Source organism: Lepisosteus oculatus, chromosome 18 (genome assembly GCF_040954835.1).
Source record: "Lepisosteus oculatus isolate fLepOcu1 chromosome 18, fLepOcu1.hap2, whole genome shotgun sequence".
Lineage (NCBI taxonomy): Eukaryota > Metazoa > Chordata > Actinopteri > Semionotiformes > Lepisosteidae > Lepisosteus > Lepisosteus oculatus.
The window spans coordinates 13534304-13562287 of NC_090713.1; the positions used below are offsets into that span (position 1 = coordinate 13534304).

The following is a 27984-nucleotide window of genomic DNA, read 5'->3' on the forward strand; positions in this document are numbered from 1 at the left end:
ATATCAAGGCTGGGGGTTGGACCTGGGAGTCTGAGGCACAGGTTGTGAGTGAAACAGTGGCATAATGGAGTAGGAGCAGGAGGTTCCTAACAGTGAGGACAACAGGATGAACTGGTGAACTTGAGACTCTGAAGGCAAAGGGGCCAGAAGTAACGGAATGTGGAGTCATGTATCCTGTTACTCCGATGAGGGGGTCAGTGTGATCAACACTCCCAGAGGAGAGTGCATCTAAAATAAAGAAAAGAAACCTAAAATACCTTATAAAGGGGTGTGACAGGGGAGAATGGAAGTGTGACCACGCCCAATGCAGTGTCAACTACCCCCATGGCACCACAATATTCAAACAGAGGTCATGGGTACAAGGTCTATATTAGGACATCCTCCTCCTCCATCCTACAAAACTCCATACTCCTTTCAGCAAAATGCCGTGCTTCTTCGCTCCTAAATCACATTTTAATTTTTGGTCACTATGATCCAATTAAACCCACTTCTGCTCTTTCCCCTATTTATATTACTTAACATTAAAAAAAGAAAAACCTGCTGATAGTCATCCCAGGACAATTTGAGCCCTGATTAGTACTGATCATTCAAGATTACCTTATTTTATACTAGCTCAGGTTAAAATACGGAGGCTGTAAACATGAAGATTGAGTATTTTTTATTGCTTAAAGATTTGTATTGCATAAATATTTATTTGTGGAAAACTTCTTTATACACAGCATTTTTGGTTTTGCCCAGCAAGAGGAACAACTGTGGGATGACGCTTGGAGATGGGGAAACTTTAGTATCTTTCAGACACCTCCATTGCTAATATAGGTGTCTGCCTATTTGAAACTTTTTTGACCTAATCATTGTTGCTTTCTTTGTTTTAGATTCCTTAAACTGCTATGTCAACGCCTTTGTTGACATGTTTGCACACATACTTGATGGATTTGACTGAGCTGCAGTATTCAACGTTGATGTGAGCCTTGAAAGTTTTTGAGAGAAGTGGATTGTAGGGAACAACCCACCTGTTGTCCACAAATACTTTCTGACCATTAATCATGATGATTGACTCATGGCCACCATCTTCTGGCTTCCTTCTCTTGTACAATGGATAGCCTTTCTGGTTCTTGTAAGAACTTTCTTGGATACTTCTTGGTGCATTTTCAATCTTACTTGTATGGTGAGTTATGATTCAAAGGACCACAGGGCCTATGAATCATGTTTCTCACTACAACGTCAAACAGAACTTTGTCATCATGAGGATCTGGAATTTCAGCTGAAATAATTCTGTCAACATCTTTGGGTGAATTGTTGACCAGCCACAAGTATGCATGTATCACCCTGCAACTCACACCTGGCAACCCACTGAAGCTCAGCAGGTGTGAGCCTGGTCAGTACCTGGAAGGGAGACCTCCTGGGAAAAACTAAGGTTGCTGCTGGAAGAGGTGTTAGTGGGGTCAGCAGGGGGCGCTCACCCTGTGGCTCATGTGGGTCCTAATGCCTCCTAATGACGGGGACACTATACTGTAAACAGGCGCCGTCCTTCAGATGAGACGTAAAACCGAGGTCCTGACTCTCTGTGGTCATTAAAAATCCCAGGGCGTTTCTTGAAAAGAGTAGGGGTGTAATTTTCCCATCGGCCTTTATCAATCATGGCCTCCTAACAATCCCCCTCTATTTATTGGCTTCATTACTCTGCTCTCCTCCCCACTGATAGCTGATGTGTGGTGAGCGTTCTGGCGCACTATGGCTGCCGTCGCATCATCCAGGTGGATGCTGCACATTGGTGGTGGTGGAGGGGAGTCCCCATTACCTATAAAGCGCTTTGAGTGGAGTGTCCAGAAAAGCGCTATATAAGTGTAAGCAATTATTCTTCTTATTATTATTATTATCATCTTCAATCACCAAAGATTTTGCTGTTTGTCAAAAAATCGATGAGGGACAACACCTTTCTTTGAATAACCCATGTAATAAGTTCATGTCTTTGGATTGCCTTTTGGCCAGGGAAAAGTTCTCTCTGTACCTCCTGCCATGTAGGGTTGAATGTGAAAGTAAAAAAGGTCAGGTCTGCCATACTTTGTGACATAAGTCATCTTGAGTCTTTTCATGCATGTATCTTGGTCCTCCTGTGAACTTGGAAGGTAATATCACCCTTTTTCCAATGTTGACGTCTCCATCACTGGTGATGGGATCTCTTAGACCCTGGTACAGTGCCTTGCGAAAGTATTCGGCCCCCTTGAACTTTTCAACCTTTTGCCACATTTCAGGCTTCAAACATAAAGATATAATTTTTTTATTTTATGTGAAGAATCACCAACAAGTGGGACACAAGTGTGAAGTGGAACGAAATCTATTGGATTTTTGAAACTTTTTTAACTAATAAAAAAATGAAAAGTGGGGCGTGCAAAATTATTCAGCCCCTTTACTTTCAGTGCAGCAAACTCACTCCAGAAGTTCAGCGAGGATCTCTGAATGATCCAATGTTGTCCTAAATGACTGATGGTGATAAATAGAATCCACCTGTGTGTAATCAAGTCTCTGTATAAATGCACCTGCTCTGTGATAGTCTCAAGGTTCTGTTGAAAGCGCAGAGAGCATCATGAAGACCAAGGAACACACCAGGCAGGTCCGTAATACTGTTGTGGAGAAGTTTAAAGCCGGATTTGGATACAAAAAGATTTCCCAAGCTTCAAACATCCCAAGGAGCACTGTGCAAGCGATCATCTTGAAATGGAAGGAGTATCAGACCACTGCAAATCTACCAAGACCTGGCCTTCCCTCTAAACTTTCAGCTCAGACAAGGAGAAGACTGATCAGAGATGCAGCCAAGAGGCCCATGATCACTCTGGATGAACTGCAGAGAACTACAGATGAGGTGGGAGAGTCTGTCCATAGGACAACAATCAGTCTTACACTGCACAAATCTGGCCTTTATGGAAGAGTGGCAAGAAGAAAGCCATTTCTCAAAGATATCCATAAAAAGTCTCGTCTAAAGTTTGCCACAAGCCACCTGGGAGACACCCCAAACATGTGGAAGAAGGTGCTCTGGTCAGATGAAACCAAAATCGAACTTTTTGGCCACAATGCAAAACGATATGTTTGGCGTAAAAGCAACACAGCTCATCACCCTCAACACACCATCCCCACTGTCAAACATGGTGGTGGCAGCATCATGGTTTGGGCCTGCTTTTCTTCAGCAGGGACAGGGAAGATGGTTAAAATTGAGGGGAAGATGGATGCAGCCAAATACAGGACCATTCTGGATGAAAACCTGTTGGAGTCTGCAAAAGACCTGAAACTGGGACGGAGATTTATCTTCCAACAAGACAATGATCCCAAACATAAAGCAAAATCTACAAAGGAATGGTTCACAAATAAACGTATCCAGGTGTTTGAATGGCCAAGTCAAAGTCCAGACCTGAATCCAATCGAGAATCTGTGGAAAGAGCTGAAAACTGCTGTTCACAAACGCTCTCCATCCAACCTCACTGAGCTCGAGCTGTTTTGCAAGAAAGAATGGGCACGAATTTCAGTCTCTCGATGTGCAAAACTGATAGAGACATACCCCAAGCGACTTGCAGCTGTAATCGCAGCAAAAGGTGGCTCTACAAAGTATTAACGCAAGGGGGCCGAATAATTTTGCACGCCCCACTTTTCATTTTTTTATTAGTTAAAAAAGTTTCAAAAATCCAATAGATTTCGTTCCACTTCACAATTGTGTCCCACTTGTTGGTGATTCTTCACATAAAATAAAAAAATTATATCTTTATGTTTGAAGCCTGAAATGTGGCAAAAGGTTGAAAAGTTCAAGGGGGCCGAATACTTTCGCAAGGCACTGTATGTCTCGGCTCAAAGTTGACTGATTTTGGCAAATGAACAAAAGACACTCACTTTCAATTTTTGAGTTCATGACAACAATGTACTGGTGGAATAGCTCTCTGCACTTCAAAATGTGATTGGAACTGTTTGATCTCGCTATAATCTGGTTAACATACTGTAGTAATCACTTGCAGTTACTTTCTTTCCTGATGAGAGAGACAGAATGTTGATGAAGTAGCCATCTTGTCCTTTCCAAAATATTATTGGGTACTGGGGCACATCATAAGAATGTTGTGTTTCCGGAATTCTCTGGCGGGTATCATCTCTCTGATGAAGGATAATGTCATGTTTTCCTGCATCTTGATCATCCAAAAGGGTTGCAACTTCATCTGTGTTAGGGGCATTTAATCTGCTCTTATGCTCACCAGCTGGTGTTTTGTCTGCTCTAATGATGACTTTGTGATCTCTGAGTGCAGGATCTTGCAGCACCGACTTGAAACTTCTGACTAAATTGTTGTGCTACTGGAGCATGTTTTTTAGGCTCTGAATGACTTCCAGTTGAACATCAGGCATAAGATGGCACCTGCGATCCATTGGTTCTTGCTCATCGCCCATGAAGTAAATTTGAACAAATTTAGTAAATTCTTCTTCAACAGGTAAAAGCGAACCAATTCTGTGATACACATGTTCCTAGATTTTGAGTCCTGGCTCATTTTCTTCTTTTGAAGCACCAAATAATGTCATTCGGAAACATGAATTGTACTTTCTGATATTTGAAAGGAAGTGCCTGGACTTTTCTGTGCCACCTTCCATCTGTGAAAGAAGAGGCTCTGGTGGTTGCTCTATTGGCAAAAAGGTTCACATTTCCATTATTGCAGCAAAGACCTGGTGGCTCATCTTTCCACTTTTTCGCACTGCAGTGATTGCAAACAACACACATAGTCCCAGTTTCAACAGCTTTGTGTTGTGAGATGTCAAAGTTATTATTGTAATCAAAAGCCGTATTGTGAAGGTCAAACTGTGTTTGTGTTTGAGCTGCTTTTCTTGCTTGGTCTACCTGTTGCCTTGTTCTTTGATCATCTGTTTCAGCTTGGCGAGCTGCAGCTGTTTGAGCTCTTTGTACCTGTAACCTTGCTTCTCTTTGCTCTTCTGTTTCTGATAGGTGCGCTGCTTTGAATTTTGAAGCATCTTTGGTGGACCTACCCAATGATCCAGACCTATTCTTGGGTGGCATGTTTTGATCTATCTAATTTTATTAAATGGTTTATTAGAAGGTTTAAATTTCAGGTGCTTTATAGATATAGAGATATTAACACAACAACACAATTATTTGTGAGTTTGTGAGGAGTGATATTGGATAACGTGCCACCGCCTTATATAATACGCTGGACAAAAGTTCAAGGTCAAATTCTTCCGCGAGGAGGTACCTTTAAAGAGGAGATGACGACACCAAACATTTTTGGCACGGCCTCTCTTTAAAGCCCTGGCCAAATATGAAGAGAGTATGTACAGTTATAATTCAAACTGAATTAAAAACTACACATCCTAGTTAACATGGTGGTGCTTGTGTTTAACCAACGAAACAGGGCGAAAAATCACATGACATTGGGTCTGAGTTTCGAAAGCTTAACCTATCAGCAACAAAGCGAAATTTACACGATAGGCTACCTCAAACTGTCAGTTACACAACTGTGTATGTCACTTAAGCCACTACTATTTGGCTTTTTAGTTATGGAGGCAGGAAGACGCCATCTTTAACCGTGTGCAAATCGCAATAGGGAGAGACACGTATGAAAAGAAGTTCATCCCAGCTACAATACAAATATATTTTTGTGGTAAAGGGGAGCAAAACATCAGTATTTACTTCTATTAATTAGCGTACAATCTATAGTTGAAATCTGAGCCCAAATATAAAGTTAAAATCTCAACAAACAAAGCAATGTAGGAAATTCACACTTTTTCTGCAACAGAAATACACAGAGAAAATAAATCCTTTCTGACATCTCAAATCAGTTTCGATCAAGGTCTCCAAAACGAACAAGAAAAGAGCGTTTTCAGAGAGCAATTACACTGTGTTTATGTAGAATAAGTGATTAGATTTATGAGCAATCTAATTTCTTATTCGTTTAAAACTGTGAAATGTCAGCTGCAACAGATCACACCAGAGACAGCACTATCTCTACCTGTCATAGACGTTCAGGAAAGGGTGAATGAAAGAAGTCATGTCATGTACAATAATTCAGTGATCAATAATAATAGTTGTAGGACAAGAAACAAAAAATCGTGAAAACTTAAGCTTTTAAATCTAAAACTAAAGTTCAGTCTACAAATTAAAGCAAATGAAAATGTAGGATGTTAAAGTGCTAGAGGTATAAATGTAAAAATACAAAAATACACATGAGCAAAAAGTTTTAGAAATGGAGCTGGTGTTACTTTGAAATAAGAAAACAGAAAAAAACAATGACTAGACATAGTGCAGAAGAGGGATGCAGGAAAACTTGCAAAAGCTTAGATGTACAAAAAAAACACAGAAAGGTGTGTGTTACAGAAGAACATTCAATTCAATTCAATTAAAATCAACTTTATTGTCATTAAACTTACACAGGTGCATAGTATAATGAAAAGTGTTTCTCATTAGTCACTCAGGTGCAGTATATAAATAGGACAGAAAATAAGACAATAGACAGTAACACAATGGCAATAACAGTAACATGTAATAACATAACATAAATAACATGTAATCAAGTAATCAAAACTGTGCAAAATTCCGCAAACAGAGAAAATATAACAGGATAAAAACAGTGCAAGGTAATTCTTGGAACAGTGCAAAAATAGTATGGTTAAAAATAGTATGGTTAATTAATAAATATTAAATATTATTATGACTGGTACAGTTTTACTGGGCTATCGATGGGACAGTACAATTTCGGCTTACATGTGTGTGTAGTGGTGTAGGAGTACAGTCATTGTGGGTACAGGAAGACGTTAGGAGAGATCATAATATGGTGGGAGGGAGTGGGGGCATCACCAACTTGACAGCTCTGGGGAAGAAGCTATTTTGGAGTCTAGTTGTGTGCGACTGGAGTGACCGGAACCTTCTGCCAGATGGTAGGGGAACAAACAAGTTATGACTGGGATGAGTGGGGTCAGACATAATTTTGGTGGCTTTTTTCAGACTCCTGGTGTTGTATATTTCCTGGATGGATGGTAAGGCACTGCCGATGATGTGTTGGGCAGTTTTGACCACCCGCTGTAGTGCCTTACGGTCGGATGCGGTGCAGTTGCCGTTCCAGACTATGATGCAGCTGGTCAGTATGCTCTCCACCGTACATCTGTAGAAGTTGGTGAGGATCAGTGGATGTAGGTGTATTTTCTTCAGCCTTCTCAGGAAGTACAGCCGCTGTTGTGCCTTCTTGAGGAGACTGGAGGTGTTCAGTGTCCATGTAAGGTCCTTAGAGATGTAAACACCTAGGAATTTGAAGTTATTCACCATCTCCACCGCAGACCCTTCTATGTAGATGAGGGAGTGAACTTTTCCTTGTCTTCTGAAGTCAACAATCAGCTCTTTGGTTTTGCTGATGTTGAGACATAGGTTGTTGGTTCGGCACCAGTCTGCAAGTTGTTTTATCTCCTCCCAGTAGGCAGTCTCATCATTGTCAGTGATCAGGCCCACGACTGTGGTATGGTCAGCATACTTGATAATGGTGTTTGTGCTGAACTTAGCAGTACAGTCGTGGGTGAACAGGGAGTAAAGCAGTGAGCTGAGCTCACAGCCTTGAGGGGCACCGGTGTTAAGGGTGAGTGTGTTGGAGGTGAGGTTGCCAATCCTGACAGTCTGGGGTCTGCTGATGAGGAAGTCTAGGATCCAGCTGCAGAGGGTTGTATCTAAACCTAGAGCCTTGAGTTTGGTAGAAAGTTTTATGGGTATGATGGTGTTAAATGCTGAGCTAAAGTCAATGAACAGCATTCTTGTATAGGTGTTCCTTTTATCCAGGTGGGTTAGTGTGGTGTGTAAAGCTATAGAGATTGCATCCTCTGTGGAGCGGTTTGTGCGATAGGCAAACTGGAGAGGATCCAGTGTTTTTGGAATGCTGGCTTTAATGTGCGGAATATATAGTTTTTCAAAGCACTTCATTATGAAGGGGGTGAGTGCAATAGGGCGGTAGTCGTTTAGGCATGTGGGGGCTGATTTTTTCGGTACTGGCACGATGGTGGTTGTCTTGAAGCAGCTAGGTACAGTGGCCTGGGCCAGGGACATGTTGAAGATGTCGGTACAGACATCAGCTATCTGCCAGGCACATGTTCTGAGTACCAGGCCAGGGATACCATCAGGTCCAGCAGCTTTATGTGTGTTCACTCTACTTAGTGATTTCCACACATCTAGCTTCGATAGTGTGGGGGGTGGGGTGGTAGGGGAGTCAGTGGTCCAGGTGGTTGGTTCAGGGTTTTGAGCTTCGAAGCGTGCATAGAAGGTGTTAAGCTTGTTTGGGAGAGAGGGGTCAGTAGCGCTTACAGGGCTTGTTTTGCTCTTGTAGCTTGTGATTGTAATTATGTCTTGCCACATGCATCGTGGGTTAGTGTTGGTGTTGTAGTGGTGTTCTATCTGGGATTTGTACTGTTTCTTGGCAGATTTTATGCCAGCTCTTAATTCTTTCCTAGCCCCTCTCAGTTCTTCCTCATTACCAGATTTGAAGGCTGCATCACGGGCTTTGAGCAGGGAGCGGATCTCAGTGTTCATCCAAGGTTTTTGATTCGGGAGTTTGCGTATCTTTTTAACGCTCACCACATCATCAGCACATTTGCTGATGTAGCTAGTGACTGCTGATGCATACATATCAATATCAGTGTGGGATCCATGGGAGGCTGCATCTTTTAACACACTCCAGTCTGTGCACTCAAAACAGTCCTGAAACATTGATTCTGCCTCTTTGGTCCATGTTTTTACAGTTATAACTGGAGCCTTGGTGCATTTGAGAAGTTGTCTGTAGGCTGGGAGTAGGAACAGGGAGATGTGGTCAGATTGTCCAAGAGGGGGGGTGAGGTACTGCTTTGTAAGCACCGGGTACATTAGTGTAAACAAGGTCAAGTGTGTTGTTTCCCCTGGTGGGGCAGTCAACGTGTTGGTTGTAGCTAGGCAGTACTGATATCAGATTTCCCTGATTAAAATCACCTGCAATAATAAAAACACCATCAGGGTGTGCTGATTCTTGTTTACTAATAGCTTTGGACAGCGTTTTGACTGCATCCTTAGCATTAGCGTTAGGAGGTATGTATACAGCAATAATAATGACCGACGTGAATTCCCTAGGTAGGTAGAAGGGTCGGCATTTTACCATTAAATATTCTAAGTCGGGTATATTCTGAGTGGGTAGCGATTTCTGTAGTATCTCTGCACCATGCTTGGTTGACATAAATACACAGACCTCCTCCTTTATTTTTACCAGAGGCGGCTGTTCTGTCCGATCGGAGAGTTCAAAAATCATCCAGCTGAATGGCGGATTCCGGTATGTTGTTGTGAAGCCACGTTTCCATAAACACAAGAGTGCAGCAGTTTTTTATTTCCTGGCGAGTAGTAAGCCTGAGTTTTATTTAGTCCAGTTTGTTGTCTAGGGACCGTACGTTAGCGAGGAACAGGCTGGGTATAGGTGGTCTGTTCCGCTGTTCTTTTAGTCTTATTTGCAGCCCGGCTCTCTTACCGCGTTTCTGTTTGCGCTCGCACCGCTTGCGCCGTCTCCTCTCCCGGCGGACACGGTCAGGTGGCTCCGCTGCTTCCGGGTCTGCGGTGTAGAGGATGGACGAGCTGATGAAATCCAGGTCGAGCGAACTAAAGGAGAAATTCCTGCAGTTGTTTCTGATGTCCGGTAATGTTTTCCGGTCGTAGGAGAAGTAAGCTTCAGTGTTTTGAGTAAATAACGTGACAAAAACGTAAGAATAACGAACAAAAAGCACCATTGTTTGAGAGCTAATGAAGCCGCTGCGTCCATGCGCGCCGCCATCTTGGCTGCTATCACCTAGGGTGATATCACCTTTATGTGATATCACCTTAAGGACAGCACATACAAGGGTTAATTGCACAATGGACCGCTCAAAGAAATTTGAAATAGTCTTCTTTAGGTGTGAGGGCAGGAGTGGATCGCAGAAGGCATAATCAGCAAATTAGGAAAACAAAGAACAGGACAGGTGAGACGTTTATCCAGAGAGTGAGTGATTAGAAAAAGGAACAGCTGTTACGCCCAGGTTTTACACTCTCTCTCTTTAATTTTATTAAAAATGCGTTTGCGTTTGTCTGGGTATTTACTTTGTAATCTGTGGTTTACATCTACTGTATTGCTTTGAGATGCCACTTTTAAAGGTGATATGTAAAATAAAGTGTTTTATTATTCTTATAGAGAAACATGATCAGATTTTCCCTGGTTCCGAAAAAAGACGATTAAAATCTGTAATCTTTCCACTTGTATGTCATCGGAAAATACAATAAGTTTCTGCTTTGTGTAAGGATGGTATCAAAAAGTAATCTAAGTGGTGAGAAAGCTGTGCTCCTCAAAGCGCTTTACAGGATAAAAACAATAACAACAATAGTGTTAGGCTGGGCAAACGATTTTTTTATAGAAATACAAAATGAGATATAATGATGTTTTCTGGCTTAGACATTAACAAGTACAACCCCCCTCTCTGGCTGTGACGAATTTAACCGGTTTCACAGGTATTTTCAAAGTAGAAGGGGGAAAGTTTCCAGCGAAAGACACCTCCACCCTCCAAAAGTACGGTACTTACTAGTTAAGAAAGCTAGGCTCCTCAATGAAATTGCTTTAACATGCTAATACGTTGGTGTTACAGTCCGGGCGTGACAAGCTTCTAATGTCAACCTGACTACGGCGAAAGGAACCCTTCTTTCATTGGAAGACAATGAACATATTCTAGCCCTAAATGAATTAATAGCAAAAATGGTTTACATAAAATACATTTTTCCCAAAAAGTTTAGCCTTTGTCACTAATGAAACCACTAAATAAAGACATAAATATCGAAATCTTAAGATTTTTAAAATACATGACTTTGCTAAAATTTACTTAAAAATAAAAACGATTACAAACGCCAGTGGAGAGAGAGAACAGGGGAGGGAGTTGGTTTTGCATAAGGGGCAGGGCTATGGAAATGAGGTCTATTTGGGAATGTGGAGTTACATGTTCTGGCTGTTTGTGAATTATTGTTGTTGAGTATAGAGTTTTGAGGTATTGATTTTGTGTAATGCTTTATGATGAAAATTGAGCTGGATTTTGTTTATGATAAAGAGGATAAACTGGAATGGGAGGAGGGTTTGGTTTTGCATAAGGGGCGGGATTATGATAATTGGAGGAATTTGAGAAAGTTTTTGGTTTGTCTTACGAATAATTCTTACAAGATATTGAGATTTGTTGTTGTTTTGTTGAGATTTAACTCCGCAAGTCTGAGTTCTTGTGTCCGTCCTATCCGAGCTCGAAAGTATTACAATATGTATCGTTATAGCAGGTGGTGTACAGCTTTTTAGTATAGATTACACTTTTCTAAAATGTATTTCAAAAATAAAAACGATTACAATCTAATCTTTCCACGTTTGATCCCAAGATCCGAAGAAAAATAAATCTAAACGGGGAGAAAGCTATGCTGAAAGTTTATTAAGATACTTAGAAGATAAAGATATCAATTTATGTTGCATTTGTCTGATTGTGAATAAAAAAACACATATTTAAACACACATTTGTGATTTAAATCAAAACGTGATTTAAATCAATATAAATGTTTATATTGTAATGCATAGGTGACTAGTCATTGTTATTAAAATGACTTAAATTCGATCATGTTGTGATATTTAGAAATATAAAAGTCAATTACTTGTCCATAATATTGCTATTCTATTTTTTCAAAGAAATGTCGCAGTACACGAACATAATCATATCGTTATTAATTTCTTTAGAAACGCGATTCCATATTGTATTAGCAGAAAAGCTTAAAACTACCACTTTTTTACATGCTATTTCACATGTTAGTTAAAGACTTCAATGCTTAAAATGTTTAGGGAGAAATGGAATACCGGTGTGTAATTTTTCAAAGTACCGATTCCTGGAATCTGACTGGCTGACACCCTTCTGAAGTGGTTCCATAATATCTGGTATACAGAAAAGAAAGCGTTGATAAAAAAGCCTGGGTTCTCATGTATCTGATACAAGTATCTTTTAATACAGTCTTTGCTGTGCTCTTGAGGATCCTTGTGATATTTTGAGCTCTGGTTGAATGATAAGTGTCGCAGTTTAAATAATTTTCATAGTTAGAAATTATGAAATGCTCTGTTAAAAGCAAGGGAGTTTTTATGTCCGTTGCAGTAAAAGAAAATGCCTGACAAAGTAGGGCTTGGACAGATTCCAAGTGCTTGTACAAATGTGCTAAAGAAATTATACTTTGAGTTTACAGCTTGTCCAAAGTCATTCATTATTATTACTATTAGTAATATCTGCAGTAAAGGCTTTGATGCATAAATATTTCTGATAAAGGTAGGTTGTGTACTTTTGTCCAACTGAGCAATCTTGCTTTCATAAAATATACCAACTTTTTAATGACTGATGATTAACATGCTGTAATACACAGTTTAAATTTAAAAGCTTAAATGCTGTACATGAGAGGTTAAGCTTTATTGGCTCATCCTGGCGGTTTTACAAGGTGATGCCAGATACTTTCCGGCACAACGTCAAATGACGCGATTAACCCCGTGATACTGTGACACGCCCACCGGGGTATACCGCGACATACCCCACCCATTTTGAATGGCTGCGTCTGTATGTACATTTTGCAAACCCTGGTCTGATGAGGGTATGGTATGCACAATGTCACAGTGGTAGGTTTTGCAAGCAGGAAATGTAGTGATAGATTTAAAAGAAACAAAGCATAGTTCAGTGGAAGAACTATAAGTTTAGCTACAGCAGTATTGGTTCTGTAAACTAGGGAAAAGGAATCCAACAGCAATACAAAAAGGAAACAGAGAAGTGTTTCGATAAATCGATAAATCAAATATTTTTTTAGTTGTTGTATTCCTTATTACATGCATGGACAACCATTGCAACCATTGCTATAAATATGTTCCTGAAAAATAATAAAAAAGCCATTTGATTCAAATAGCTTTGGCAAAATCTATAGATACTTTTCCCTTGAGCTGTAAAGCTTTTAGATTCTTTGGGTTCTTTATGCAGACCTCTCATCTGCAGGAGCACCCATGATTTAAAAACTATGGCTTTCATAAAAATGTGAGAGTAGCTTCATGCATTCCTCCTCATAGCACTTTACACTTAGTTTAAACTGCTGAGTGAACTAAGTTTAATACAGACAGCAAGGGGCAGTTCTTTAGCCGGTTGTGGGTCAACTTCAACAACTCTCCAACTGTGTTTTTGATCATTTTACTTGGGCTTCTTTAAAAAAAGCAGGATAAGGTCTTCAGATTAATATATTATTAACTACTACATTAGCTAGATTGAGTGAATGGCCTCTTGTTGTTTGTAACCCTTCTAATGGTTTTAAATTCCAAGCACTATTGATAAGTAATCAGCCACCCCATACTGCACAGCATAGCATAATAGCTATGTTTGAAAATCAAGAAGACTCCCCTTAGAAAGAAAGCTAACAGTTTCAATATGGCCAAAAAACAGTATGTCTTGCATAAGTGTTAACTTTCAGAACCAATGTGAAACTGAAATAAAACACAGGAAACCCAGAAATTACTAGAAGAATCCCCCATCCCAGTGTATTCCCTGTCTAATGGTGCAGTATTCCAAAAATTATAAAACATTACAGAAAAGATTCACAAACCAACACAAGGTTGTGAAAGGTCAGAGGGCCTGTCTAGAGTGTAAAACACTTGGTTGCAGCAGTGTGAGTGTTGTGGTTTGAAAGCTATTAAGTCATTAACAGCGACCCCCTATCCCAGTGTATTGCCTGTCCAATGGTGCTATCTTCCAGAAATAATAAAACAACCCAAAGCAAGGTTGTATATGGTGAGGGGGGCTGTCTGGTGTGTAAAACACTTGGTTGCAACATTGTGAATGTTATGCTTAAAAAGCTATTGTCATTAGGAAGACCCCCCTATTCCAGTGTATTACCTGTAGTGCTATCTTCAGAAAATCATAAAAAATAAAGAACAGTTTCACAATACAAAACAAAGCTGGGAAAGGTCAGAGGACCTGTCTAGTGTGTGAAACACTTAGTTGCAGCACTGTGGTGTTGTGCTTAAAAAGCCATTGAGTCATGAAGAAGACCCCATTATCCCAGTGTATCGCATGTCTAATTGTGCCATATTGAAAAAATCATTAAAAAAAACTAAAAGAGGTTTCACAGCCCAAAGCAAGGCTTGGAAAGGTCAGAGGACCTGCTTAGTGTGTAAAACACTTACTTGTAGCATTGTGGGTGCTGTGGTTTAAATGCTATTGGCTTGTGAACAGCATACCCCTATCCCAGTGCATAATGAATGGGTTTGAACATCAAGGGTGCTGTTCTTAATAAGCTGCTGAGTAAAGAACAGGAATTTTCTTGCTGTCAGGAGTATTGCATATATAGTTGACCTTTACCTGAATGAAAATAGGACATAAAGAAAGGGTTTCAGAAATCAAACAAAGCTTTATTCCTGTGTGTACAGTCTGGGTAATTGGAGACTGCGCTGTTTTGCTTCCTATGGTGATATATGGGTTTTTCGCATTAAGCTGTATTGAGCAGACTTTCTCGCATTGTGAACTTGTGTACACATCAGAGGTTTTCAAAAAGAGAATTAGCTCACTGGTAGTTTTATGTAGAGGTTGTGAAAATTTTCACAAGTAAAGGTCTTTAAAATGCGTTTGGTTTGTAGGCTTTCTGTGTTTCCCTTGCGAAGATATGGACAGAAGAATATTCGTGCGTGGTAAAAAAAATGGAAATAAAAAGACATAGTGAAGGCTGTGAAAACATTTATAGTGTACTTTGTACACACAGCAAGTGTTTTCGTAACTCTAGGAGATTTCGTGAAAACGCTACAGGCGTGCCAAAATCATTTTCGAACTTCAAGCTAACTTTTCTTCACAGACTTCCTTCTTTGAAATCAACTGTGCTTCAATAAATAATGTACAGTTTATCACCTTCTGCAATACTTCTAGTTTAGCTGGATTTGTGCAATAAGCACATTGTTTAATGGGGATGACATTACTCACGTCTACTGTATATCACTGTACGACACAGGTTTGAGTCGGAGTGTCTGTTAATAAAACAGACAGTCTTCCAATACATATAACTACTGCATGATTTCTTCATCTCTCTCTCTCTTTCCTAGCATTAATCCCGCACCAGCAGGGTCCGCTTGTCGGCACACCAGTCTCCATTTGGTGGTTTGAACCAAATCTTTGAGCTGACGTTGCCATTAGATGCGACTGAGAAATACTCACGTCGCTCCACCTGCCATCAGAGTGGGGGGGGGGGGTGGAGGAGAACAAAGTAATGAAGCCAATTCATAGAGGGGGATTATTAGGAGGCATGGGAAATTTGGCCAGGATGCCGGGGTCACACCCCTACTCTTTTCAAGAAACACCCTGGGATTTTTAATGACCACAGAGAGATAGGACCTTGGTTTTACGTCTCATCCAAAGGACGGGCAAGATTTCTTTATCTGTTTCAGCTAAATGAGGGAAATTAAATCAGTCAGAATCTCGGAGTGCCAATTGTAAAAATAACCCTTCTTCCCTCCTTTGTTTCGCGAAGAAATCCTTAATCACAAAACCATCACTTAATTTATCAAGATACACAAATTCACACCAGAGTCAACAACAAGTTATAATAGTGGACTATTTTTATGTATTCACTATATAAGAAAGAAACCAAAAGTAATACTCTGATCGCGCTTCGAACCATTGGGTGCAGCGCTTTGTCCATTACGACTACAAGGACAATACATTATTTAAAAAAGAAATGGATGTCAAAATGTTTCCAAAATGTCCACCTGTGATATTTTAGCTGCTTAGTTACACAATTCCATATTCATATAACTATCAAGTGATGTTAAATCACTACAATATTTATCTTTTTACAATAACAGCAAGTGGTGTTCTTATTACTTATTCTTAGAAAAGGAAAAAACGTTAAAACTTTTTATGAAGTACAGAATATAAGCTTAATAATGTTACAACAAGCACGTTAAAGCCAGAAGCCATGTAAATTACCAAGTTAAAGACTTTGATATGTAAAATATTTATGCGTAATTAAAATATTTATGATGAAGGTGGAAGGTTGTGTACGTTTGTCCAACTGAGCATTCTTGCTTTTATAAAAAATACCAACTTTTTAATGTTTAATGATTAACATGCTCTAATACACAGTTTAAAATTAAAAGTCTAAAGAATATACAACTTAAATTTTTAATTAGATAAAGATTGTCCCTCAGCAGTGATCAGGATTTGAAACCGAGTGTTTTCTGGCACTAGCTCAAATGCTGTACGTGAGAGGTTAAGCTTTATTAGCTCCACCTGGCGGTGATTCCAGATACTAAACGGTATAACCTCAGAACTGCCGTATTATGCAGTATTATGCGGTATGACACATTGTAATGTGACACACCACCGCATTTTACCACAGCGTACCTCGCTCATTTTGAATGGCTGCATCTGTACAGTACTTTCTATACATGCAACATTTCAGAAACACATAGAACAGATCAAAGGAGCAATGAATTGGAAATTGTCCCTAAAGTGCCAGCTAGAGAACATTATTTTTGCTGTGCTACAATGAGCCTGAAAGAAAGAATAGCGCTCATTCAATATTACAGCTGACATGTTCTCTCTAATTTTGGAATCTGAAATCAGGATTCAAGTGAAATGGGTGGATTTGTGAAATCTGGTAATGGGAAAAATGATATACACTATGCAACAATCTCCAATTACTAACCAGAAACCCTTATTTCATATCATTTATGATCTGTCAGCAGCTCCAGTTTAATGATCCCCTCCAAGGTCGGGGCACAAACCTGGGAGACACATGGAGTTGTCTTCTGCAGATAAAGACTTAAGTTTCCAGTTTTGTGTAAAAGAATCTGCCAATTTCTATTACAAATGTAATATAAAAACTCTGACATTTAGAATTTTATTTTTGTAAGTTTCTTCTAGCACAGGTGTTGTTCTACATTGGCTAAACATCAATGGGGGATATTTACATGTAAAAACTAATTTTGTAAGACCCTGCTGCAGCAAATGTCTTTAAAATATACTGACTTCCTGCTTTTTGGAGAAGCTGTGGTAGGTTGGGATTGATCATGAGAAGGAGAAAAAAACACAGTGGAAAAAAGCAGGTAAAAATTCCCTCTCAGCTCCTGTAGAATGACTAGTAACAAATTCTGAGACCAACATCAGTTTGGTTTTGAACTGAATTTCTAAAATGCACCGAAATAAAGATAATGATTAACATACAGACAGTAGAATGACATGGTGGGGCAGTGTTAGAATTGCTGCCTCTGAGCACTATGGCCCCATGTTTAATTCTGGACCTGAGCTGCTATCTGTCTGGTTTATATGTTCTCCCCTGTGTTCACAGGGGATCACAGCTCTGTGTGCTCCAGTTTCCTCCCACAATCCACAGGCAAGCTGGTAGCTTAATTCTGTGTATGCTCTGTGATGGACTGGAGTCCCATTGGTTTCTGGGATACGATCCAGCTCCCCCATGACCTTGTATTGCATGGAGCAGTTATAAAACAGATGGATGCATAAAATTAACCAGCATTTCTGGGCAACATCAGTCTGACTCCAGCTGGAGTAACCATATTCACACTGCCTGCATTGTCCCAGTTCTCAGTTCCCTCTCTGTCCCAGCTTTGTGCTGCTTGCAGTTTCTACAGTATCCATGCTTTCAGATTTAACATCTATAGGAGATTTAAATTGTTTTCATTTTTCAAGTAAGTCATTTGACAGCAAATTTTCATTTATGATGACAGCCTGGACACCGTTTTTGCAGCAGATTATTTACAGGAGTAAATACCCACAAACCTCCACTCCAGAATTTAGAGATCTACCCTTGAATCTGCACTGTTGTTATCAGCCATATACAGTAGCTTCCACTACTATCTACTGTATGTGCATTAAGTATATATATAATATATGAGAGACATTACAGTATGTGTGAAATATATTTTTCATAATCAAAATTGAAATTGTTTCCTAATTATTAGTTGCTGAAATTTGCATTAAATTATGTACATTAAGTGTATATTATGTTATACATCTGTTTTTATTTTCAACTACCAAAATTTTCCTTTAGTTGTAAAATTCTATATGAAGTGGATTTAAATATGCATAGTAGAGAAACAGATTAAATGAAGCAATTCTTTCACTAACATCTAAAGGACCATAATCGTCTATCAATTGTCTTTGGCCATCAGGTAACATATTTGGAAGACATACCACACATTTAGAGTGGCTGCATCTGTGCAATCTAACCACTGAGTCACCATGTCACTCACATTAACCCCATGTGAAACAAAAGTAAAAATAAGAAAACTGTAGTAAAATATAATTAAAGGTATGCACAGTATATGAATGTGTAGGATCTATTTATTGACATATTATTGTGCTCTTTACCATTTTCATGTTACTGAAACATATCTTTCTATATTCAGTTTCTATTCTCTAATCAGAGATGAATCTAGTAAATATGTAGTCTACTCACCTGAAACACACAGTCCAAGAGCAAACTGAGCTCCAAAACAGTCTATGAGTTCCTTGACACCAGACAGCAATGACACAAATAAATGATTAGTGTATTAAAAAGGACAGAAATAGGCACCTGTAGAATTTGTCTGGATTTCTTTCATTTTCCAAAAGCAGGTATGACCTGTTGTGCTTGTTTCTTGGTTCCGAGCAGTTAAATCGATTGTTTCAGTAAAGTCATCTATTAATATTGTTACAAATAGGGGGTTACAAAAATGGTGAAAATCAGGAATTGACCAAGCAATTTAGTTAATAAGTAAAATAATTGTTCAAAACCCCCACCTTGTAAGTGATTTGTCCAGAATATATCCAAGTGGTTGGTATAACTAGAGGCACGGGAATTCTTAGTGGCACAGCTTTGATGAAATGAGTAATAATTCTGGCACATTTGGTTTAACACAGTTTTATTAAAAATGACAATACATGCACTACACTACACATAACAAAACATACAACACACAAGTTACTTTATTTATAATATGTACAGACAAGGTGTTTCAGAGGCTTAACATCCTAATCAATCCCAACCTGCAGTTAAATCTCTCTTGTCTCTTCAAAAATGGATGCCACAAAATAAAAGAAAGCCAATCACTCTGTTCTAAAAATGTACCAACAGGCAGGGAATACCATCTTTAACTGAGGTATCTTTTACTCAGGAAACCCAAGTTCCCTAAAAACACAGAATAGTAATAGTCTCTCTACCAAGGCTCAAATACATGTACTTATCTCTAATCAGGTTTCATTTGGATAATCATTAAAAAGGGGCTCTCACCTGATGCAAGCTAGCTTAAGTTCCTTTTCTTCCTGACTCCTCTTTAGTCTCCAGGACAAAGTGAGTGGCTGCTTAGGCAGACCATGGACCAAGACAGCCAGCTCTGTCTTCTCAGCAGAGAGTTTAACTCATCAAAGATGTTTGGCCAATGGTTCTTTGAGTATACAACTTATTTATTCACATTATAATTCTTGAGAGTTGAAGTATTGTTTGATGCGTGACTTCTGTTTGTAATCAGTTCATATACTGTGCTGCACAGGACTCTTGTATTACAAACAATATCACTGAGTCTCTCTTATTCAGAAACTAAATCCTGAATCCAGATTCCCAACCTTAATTCTTTATTTAGAACAATTATTATCTTAAAAACAGTTGTGTCAAACATGATCTAGCTACTAGTACCCTCCTAACAGTCTAAAACTGGTTGTAAAATGTTCACATTTTGTATTATAATAAGAATAAGAAATATTAATAGTGATCTGAATGACTTTGTCACATACTGTAAGTTGCATTGTAGTGTGATGGCTTGCAAAACAATGTTGTAAGTAATTGCATCTAGATGAAGGCAGTGTGCAAAAATGACACTAACACTGACACTAGTTCTAAGTTAAAGTACAACATGGATATCCGCGGATATTACTTCACAACATTTTTTTAATCTGTGTGAGGAAATTTACTTTTTTTATTCATGTATTCAGCTCATGCATGATTAAAAACTACATTGTTCTAACAGTACTCTTGCATTTTAAATAGACCCTTTAAAAATAAAAATAAAACATATATTAGACATGTAAAATTAATAAATGGCACTCACAAAATCCAAAAGTATTGTAGATGTTTGTCTTTGTCTCTACATGTCAGATCAAGCCATCAAAATACAATATATTATTACAGCTGTAGGTGACTAAGAGACAAGATTGTCCAGATCCCGTGATTAAAGTATTAATCAAATTTACCTTGGTTAACCTTAATTAAGTTATGGGTACATGATTAAGTGCCAACTAACAGTACAGAAAGACACCATACTGTATACCATACTGGATTTCTGTTTTCATTTTCTGGACTTACGATATTTAACTGTAATTAATGGATTAATTAATTTTCAAATAAACATCAAATTGGTTTCTACAGAGCTGTTCAATTACAAGCCTGAGGCTCTTCAGTCTGGGTTCAGATTTATGTACAAGTTTTCTTAAGGGAGAGATACTAATTCAGAATGACCTTAAGATGGTAAGATGGAGCAACTTCCCTATTTTTTAACTAGAAACAGAAAAAACAGAATTTACACCCAAAGAAGGCTCCACAGTCACAACTCTGTTTTTCTTTTCTTCTCTTTTCAGCATGGCAGTATGGAATAAGCATTTACTTGTTCCAAAATAGAAATTCTCTCTGCAGTGCCCTCAGTGACAGATAGTAAACAGTCTTTGAGGGCCTGTTACAGAGGTAAGGAGGTATTTGAATCCTTATGTTACTTTTTCAGTCAGCTACAAAGCTAACATTTAAAAGAGGTTCCTACATTTAGGACCATCTGTGAGATATTCAGATTAAAATTGTTTGTGTTACAATAAAAAAAATGCATTTTTGCTTTTGTAAATATTGTAAGAGGCTGAGGTAGATGACAATGGAAGTGTCTTAGTATCTAGATGAAATGTGTAACACCTGGCAGTGTAAACATTCCCAGCTTCAAAGCAAAGGGGATGTTTACAGAGACAATGGGAGTCCAGATCCTGTGATCAAAGTAGTCATAAAGTTTACCTTGGGTTACCTTAATTAACTTCTGGGTAGATGATTAAGTGTCAATCAGAAGTCCAGAAAGACACTTTATTGTATAACATCAGATCAAGACAGAGAAAAAAGAGGCGGGAAGGATACCACAAGAGAGAAAGAAGAAAAAAGGGACAGACCACAAGAGAGAGAGGAGACGGAACTTCAATTCAACTTTATTTGTCATTATACTTGCAAAGGTGCATAGTATACTGAAAGGTGTTTCTCATTTGTCTCTCAGGTGCAGTATTATAAATAGAACAGTAGAGAAGACAATAGACAGTAGTACAATAACAATAACAGTGTAAACAACAGTATGGTGCCAGTGCAAACTTTTTAAAAACTGTGCAAATACGAAAACAGAGAAAAGTATACAAACAGGACAAAAACAGTGCAAAAGTAATGCGGCGAACAGTGCAAAAATAATATGGCGATTAATAAATAGTACAACTAGTACAGTTTTCAGTACAATTTTGGCTTACATTCAGTTGTTGTGTTTGTAGTGGTATAGGAGTACAGTCATCGTGGGTACAGGAAGAAGTGAGGAGAGATCATAGCATGATGGGAAGGAGTGGGGACGTCACCAGCTTGACGGTTCTGGGGAAGAAGCTATTTTGGAGTCTTGTTGTGTGCAACTGGAGCATCTGGAACCTTCTACCAGATGTTAGGGGAGAAAACAAGTTATGACTGGGGTGAGAGGGGTCAGACATAATTTTGGTGGCTTTTTTCAGACTGCAGCAGGTTTTCCCTGGATGAATGGTAGGGCACTGCCGATGATGTGTTGGGCAGTTTTGCCCACCTGCTGTAGTGCCTTATGGTCAGATGTGGTGCAGTTTATTAACTTTACAGTACCTCACAGTACAGCAATGCAAGTTGCTTTAATCAGTATCAATACAAAGTTCCAAAGTCTGAATAACTCTGAAAGTGGAACTGTCCTTACTTTCAGAATTACTCACCAGTCTAAATCTTTTTTCTTAATATGGGTGTGAAATGTCATAGTGATTAAGGTTGTGTGTCAGCGGAGATACTGCCAAACCCAGCAATTCAGTTGTAGGGGTTTTGTACATTTACTAGGACAATTCTTAATTGTAGCAGAAAATCACTAAATGATTCTTTGATGGCTATTGTCAAGGAGAGTTCTTTCCGGACGATCCAGGGTTGAGTGAGAAAACACGAGGAAAAAAGGCATTCAGGATACAGTAGCAAGCATTAGCTACAGATTGAAGACTTAGACCCATAGATTTCGAGAAGTTTCAGACTCAACCTACAAGGAGAGGCAGTAGAATGAGACATCAAGCTACACACATAACAGGACGCATTTGGTCAAGTACTTTTCACAGTATAGTTCATGTAATGATACCACAAATTGTCCTGAAAATCAGTATGATCAGTCTCATTCAGCCAGTCCAGTGGGGAAACAACCTCTCTCCTTTGTCTGATTTTCGGAACTGGAGTAGTCCCGTTTGGGCCTTCAGTAGCTCTATTGTACTTTGCCAGTCAGTACTGTTTTTTGGCCCTCTGCAACCATATAGTTGCCCACTATTGCTCTAGATGATAATGGCACCTCCAGTTCTGTTGACAATTTAACAGTGAAAATAAGCTGTAGCCTGTCTTCTCCAAACAGGTACAGAGTACACAGGGAGTGGCTGATGAAACAGTTTCCTTTCAGAGGTCACTCTTGGAAGAGCAGGCATACTGTAATTATCTTCACCACTTTAATACACCAGAGCAGAAGAGCAGACAAAGGTAAGAGTTCATTGCTTAAAAAATGAGAAACTTAGAATTAGAGTGATAAAAGAGAGGGTGCCATTTGCACATTTGGTTATTTGTTTTCATTTCAGTAGCTAATAAAGTCAAAGATCTGATTCAGCTGTTCCACTGTTGCACAAACTGTGCACAGAAGTGCTTGATTTTCTCTCTTTTACATAACCACCTCACTGTTTGCATTTGAGTCCTCTAATTTGTGTTTCACTGTTCATTCTGAAGACATCCTCTGGATTGAATTTGTCCACTCATAAACTTCTCACTTACAGACTAAAAATAATCTGTTCCTGTCAGTGTAGGACTTCACTTTGATCACAGAAATGTATTTTGATGTTCAATCTCACTTTTACAGTTATGGTCTAATATTTGACTACACAGGATTCATTAAGTAACATAATATTTGCTTTGTACAAATTTGTTATTATTTCATGTCATATCTCTTTTCCATGTATATTGGAAAGATCATACAAATTATATTTCTCTACAAAACGTCTTCATTAAAACAGAGTGTTTAAAAAAGTGTTGGTAAATTCTACTTGCTGTAATGTATACTTATCAATTTATGGTGCCAACCTATTCAAAAACGTCAGAATAGTACCTAAATTGGTTACTTGTTTATGTCTTGTTATGAGAACTTGGAACAAATCTGAGACTTTTACTCATGTTTTACATGTGTTTTATTGGGAATTTAGTTTCACTTTCACTTTTAACTTATAAGCAGAAATTGTAGAACTAATTGTTTCCTGATATTGTCTAGAAGATGTATATGGTGTTTGAATATACAGGTCACTATTGATAAATTTGTTAAAAGTGAAGGGCAGAGAGACATGCTATACCGCGGGTTTAATTTAGATATGTTTGGTATGTAAAGTTATTCATGGGAATTATTTGGTTTGGTTTGATAAAGTGGGATTTATTTGGTAAAATATATTCCTCTTTAAAAATATACCATTGTAGTTTGCGGCGTTACAATCTGCCTGAAGAGAGGTTTGCCTGTTCAAAGTCTTGTGACATTGTTAATATGGCAACACTTTCATTTTCATTGTGTAATCTGTGCCTGCTTTAGGGCTTTGGTAAACAGTTTTAGTTACTTTAAGTATTGCTTCATCTCAATATTAAGGTGAATTAAAAATGAAATGGATTTCACATTTTATAGAACATCTTCCTGCAATTCTAGGACTGTTTCATGTACAGTATATAGTTTTTTTAAAAACTTCAGATCTTTGTACCAGTAAAACTAAGACTATTCAAAACAATTTATAACTGAATTATAAGAAAGCAAATTCTAAAATACAGAACCAAGTCTTGTTAAAGTAATTAAATCCTTCCTATGTTGTTCAATTGTGTGACATTTTTAAATCATGTACTGCATGTGCATTTTTTAAATACATTTTTTTCAGAACCTGAATTTTGAAGATTTCTAAGTTGTAGTAAATGTCAGCATTGACGTTGGATAATAAAGGAGATAAAACTGTAATCTGTTGATTGCTCAGCTATTCTGATCTGTGAATTCAGACCACTTTTGCCACATTTTGCAGGGTCCTTTAGATGCTCTGTTGCAAACTCCATGCTGGCTGATATTTAGCAATGGCTTTCTTCATGTCACTCTGTCTGCTCAGTTTGGAAAGACATCCTGATGTACTGTAGGCAGTGTCTGAGTGGTGTGATACACCCTCCATTTCTTCATGATTGAGTAGACTGCGCTTACAGCAATGTTCAGAGATATATTTTTGACCTTCTCCTGACTGTGCTCTTTAATAACTTCATCCTGGATTTACGTGAGATAAACAAAAAAGAAAGCATCAAAAAACAAACCTACAGTACATGTATAAATCAATCAAACTAACTTCACATTTCCTTGTTCCTTTACTTTTTTTCTGAGTTCAAGTGGGGTGTTACAAGGAAATGTTCTACATGATTTTACCCTCTGAAATGTTATCTGTGAGGTTTATGATATATGATAAATTATATATTGTACAGAGTACAAGCATGTAGATGCCATAAAAAAGGCAGTGCATATTCTAATTGTTTCATTCCAGGCCTTATACACAATGTTTGGAACAATTGAGGTGTTTGTCTGGCTGCAAGTGAGCTAAGATGTAGGAAAACACAGATGGTCAAAAGTGGGACAACAGTCATAGTATTAAAATAGTCAAACAGAAAAAGACAGAGAGGAACAGAAAAGATACAGAAAGAAGAAATACCCTTGCCCCTTTCCTCTCTACTTGTGTCATGTGGTACTGTAGGTCCTTGTTTTCAGTCGCTGAGACCAGATTCTGACTAGGTGATCTGAGCTTTAGTTTAAAGAGTTTGCCATCTTTAGTGAAATTCCGGTTTCCTATATTGTGGAATTTTCACTTTTCCTAGTTAGTGCATTTCTAGAATTAGGGAGATTGCATCCCATGTTACAGGAAGTGAGATTTAATTCTGAGTTATGTCTATTTCATATATTGCAGGTTATTCTCTTTGTGACCTGATAAGGTGTTGAGCAGTCATTTCAGTTTAATATGCATTTTGTGTTTCTGGGTATATAGAAATGGGTATATGAATTCCAGGGCAATCCTTAAATGAATGGACTGAGTGAAATTCAAAACCTGTAAAACAGAAAAACTCAGGGAGTGAGGAAGCCTCCCTCATGTCCCTAAATATGTATAGACTGTTATCATGAAAAATGTAATGAACTGTAAGAATATTCCCTGTAGACCAGTAAGGGTCAGTAAAGGTCCAATAACTGAATGATGCTGAAATGTTGCAGCATTAACTGTATAATTGGAAGATGTTTTTTAGTCCGATTTCTATTCAGAGACTTCAGGATGTTATATTCATGTTTGTTTTTCTAAATGACATAGTACCCGTCATGCACCATTAAAGCGTCCTCACATATATACTTAAAAATATATTTTCTTTAAATGTTGTGCATCAAGGACAAAAAATATATCATAAGGAAATGGATAATAATTGCCTTTCCTGTGTTCTTTAAACTCTGCACCATCTTCAAACCATTATTAAAACACAAGTGTTTTTAGGTGGCAAGTTGGCACACTTTATACTGATGTACAGTATACTGTATGAAACTTCAATTCTGGCAATGGAAATATCTGATTTCAGGGACATTAACATATTCTAATGTTATCCTTTTATTAGAATGTCCTTGCAAGCTCTAATGTGATGCTCCTTTAAGACTCAATTCACACGGACTCTTAAGATAATTAAGTTCACCTGATTGCTTTGGTCTCACGATGGAAAGATGTCTCACGAGGACAGTGGGAAGAAAGAGGGAACAGGAGACAGAATAAAGAGAAACAGAGACAGCTGACAGGACAATTGTCCTATATATGATAAGCTAGGAGAAACTTTATGACAGTTTCTCAGAAGCCTGTCAAGACAATTTCTCTGCCTAGTTCTACTGAAAACATTTTTGTTGTATTTGATTTCACTTGAGACCTATAGCTTGATGTCCCATCAGCATGGAGTAACATGATAATCCTGGACTGTTGTCTTCTAAAGATTTTTAAAAAGCTACCTATAAAAGAACATCTTTATACTGACACATCATTATTTTAATTTTGATTTATTTTACAATATTCTGACCTAGTGATAGAAAAGTGGAACTATTTATTTTCTCAGCTACATCCAATCTATTCAGAAGGCTTGTAATGGATATCATTCTAAGGTGTTATAAGAAACAGGTAAATGCAGATGATGAAATGTATTTCTGAAAATTTATTCTGGTAAATAACCCAGTGGTTCATTATTCTTCTGTCTCTCTTAGCCTTGTCTTTAAAATGTGAAATCTATGTGAACACACTTGTAATTGTTTATATGCACCTGATCATTGGTGTGCACTCAGCATGACAAGTACAATGTCAGGGAAACACTTTCATAACAAGAAAAGACACTAATTACCTTCAATACTATAATATAACATACCAGCACAACAGAGAAGTCCATTATATACATTGCACTGGCCCGATAGACGCAGCTACCAGGAGACTGGAGACTGAATCCAGGTGCAGGAAAAAGGCAGAGCAGGCAGGCAAAAGCAAAACTACAATTTTTAGACATGATCCAGAGGCACAGTCAATCCGCTAAATTTACGGCTCTTCCTCCTTCCTGATGCTGTTTCCCTTGTTTATCATACTGTATGCTGTTTTTCGTCACTGTTCCCATGACACATTAAATCACATTACATTTGCCTCTTCTGTGACTGACTCTTCTGCAATTCAGGACCAACTATTTGACCCCTGCCAATATTTCTTAGATCTCTAATGTTGCTTTAGAAGCTCACATATTAAAGTACTGTTTCCACAGCAAAAACACATTGGTAATTCATTTTGAAATTAATATGAAACACGTGTAGAATCCTTTTTAGTTTTAATAAAAATATTTCAGATTACAAGTGTTGTTTTCATTAGTTGTTTCCATCATTTTGTCCACCTTCTGTACATTAGCAGGTGCAGTATGAGCTTTTTTCTTTCTCACACGTTTGTATTGTCAATGTTGCCTTGTACATTAAAGTGAAACAAGTGAATTCAAAACCATTTCACAGGAAGTCCTTCAGCACAGTGTACATGAGTCTGTCTTTATCAGCCTGTGAGGGTTATCAAAAATACAAGGTACTTGTATATAATCTCGAAGAGATGCCATCACAAAGAGATACACAACAGAGAATAAACTTCAATATACCGTTTGGCTATACCATATCGCTAATCAGTGTCATTACCCACTGTTACACTAGACTTGGAAGTAAATACATTACTCATGAATTAAATTGATAACAACTTGTGTTGAGGTGATGATTCAATTCTCGAGACTCAATGTAGAACATGAGGTTTATTTATCCACTGTGTATGGGTTTGGATTTCCCGGCACAAACACCAAAACCAGCTGACAGGTTCTGTTGCAAACTCTGTCCCAGCAGTCGTTCAATAGGCGTTTTCTCGGCGTCCTCTGGCTACTGGCCAACCAGTCAAGCTCGGAGTAGGATGGACGGAGGAATCTAACTGCGGCACGCAGTGCAGTCATTTCTCCCAGGGGTCTACTAGTGGTCCGGCTGACTAGTAGAAAGTCCCTATGCACAGACTGTGACCATGGGTCCTTGGAAGTCACTCTTTTACATGGGAAGAAAACTGGTTCATTTCCAGCCC

At 38.4% G+C, this 27984-nt stretch overlaps 1 protein-coding gene across 1 annotated transcript in view; it reads left to right on the top strand.

Moving 5' to 3' along the window:
* The first annotated feature begins 22731 nt into the window (after nucleotides 1–22731).
* Nucleotides 22732–27984, top strand: part of LOC102685703 (protein NLRC3-like) — a 36086-nt gene continuing 30833 nt past the window's right edge. Inside the window, exon 1 of the mRNA XM_069180133.1 lies at nucleotides 22732–22819. The gene's annotated coding sequence lies outside the window, so the exon portion shown is untranslated. The remainder of the gene's footprint in view (nucleotides 22820–27984) is intronic.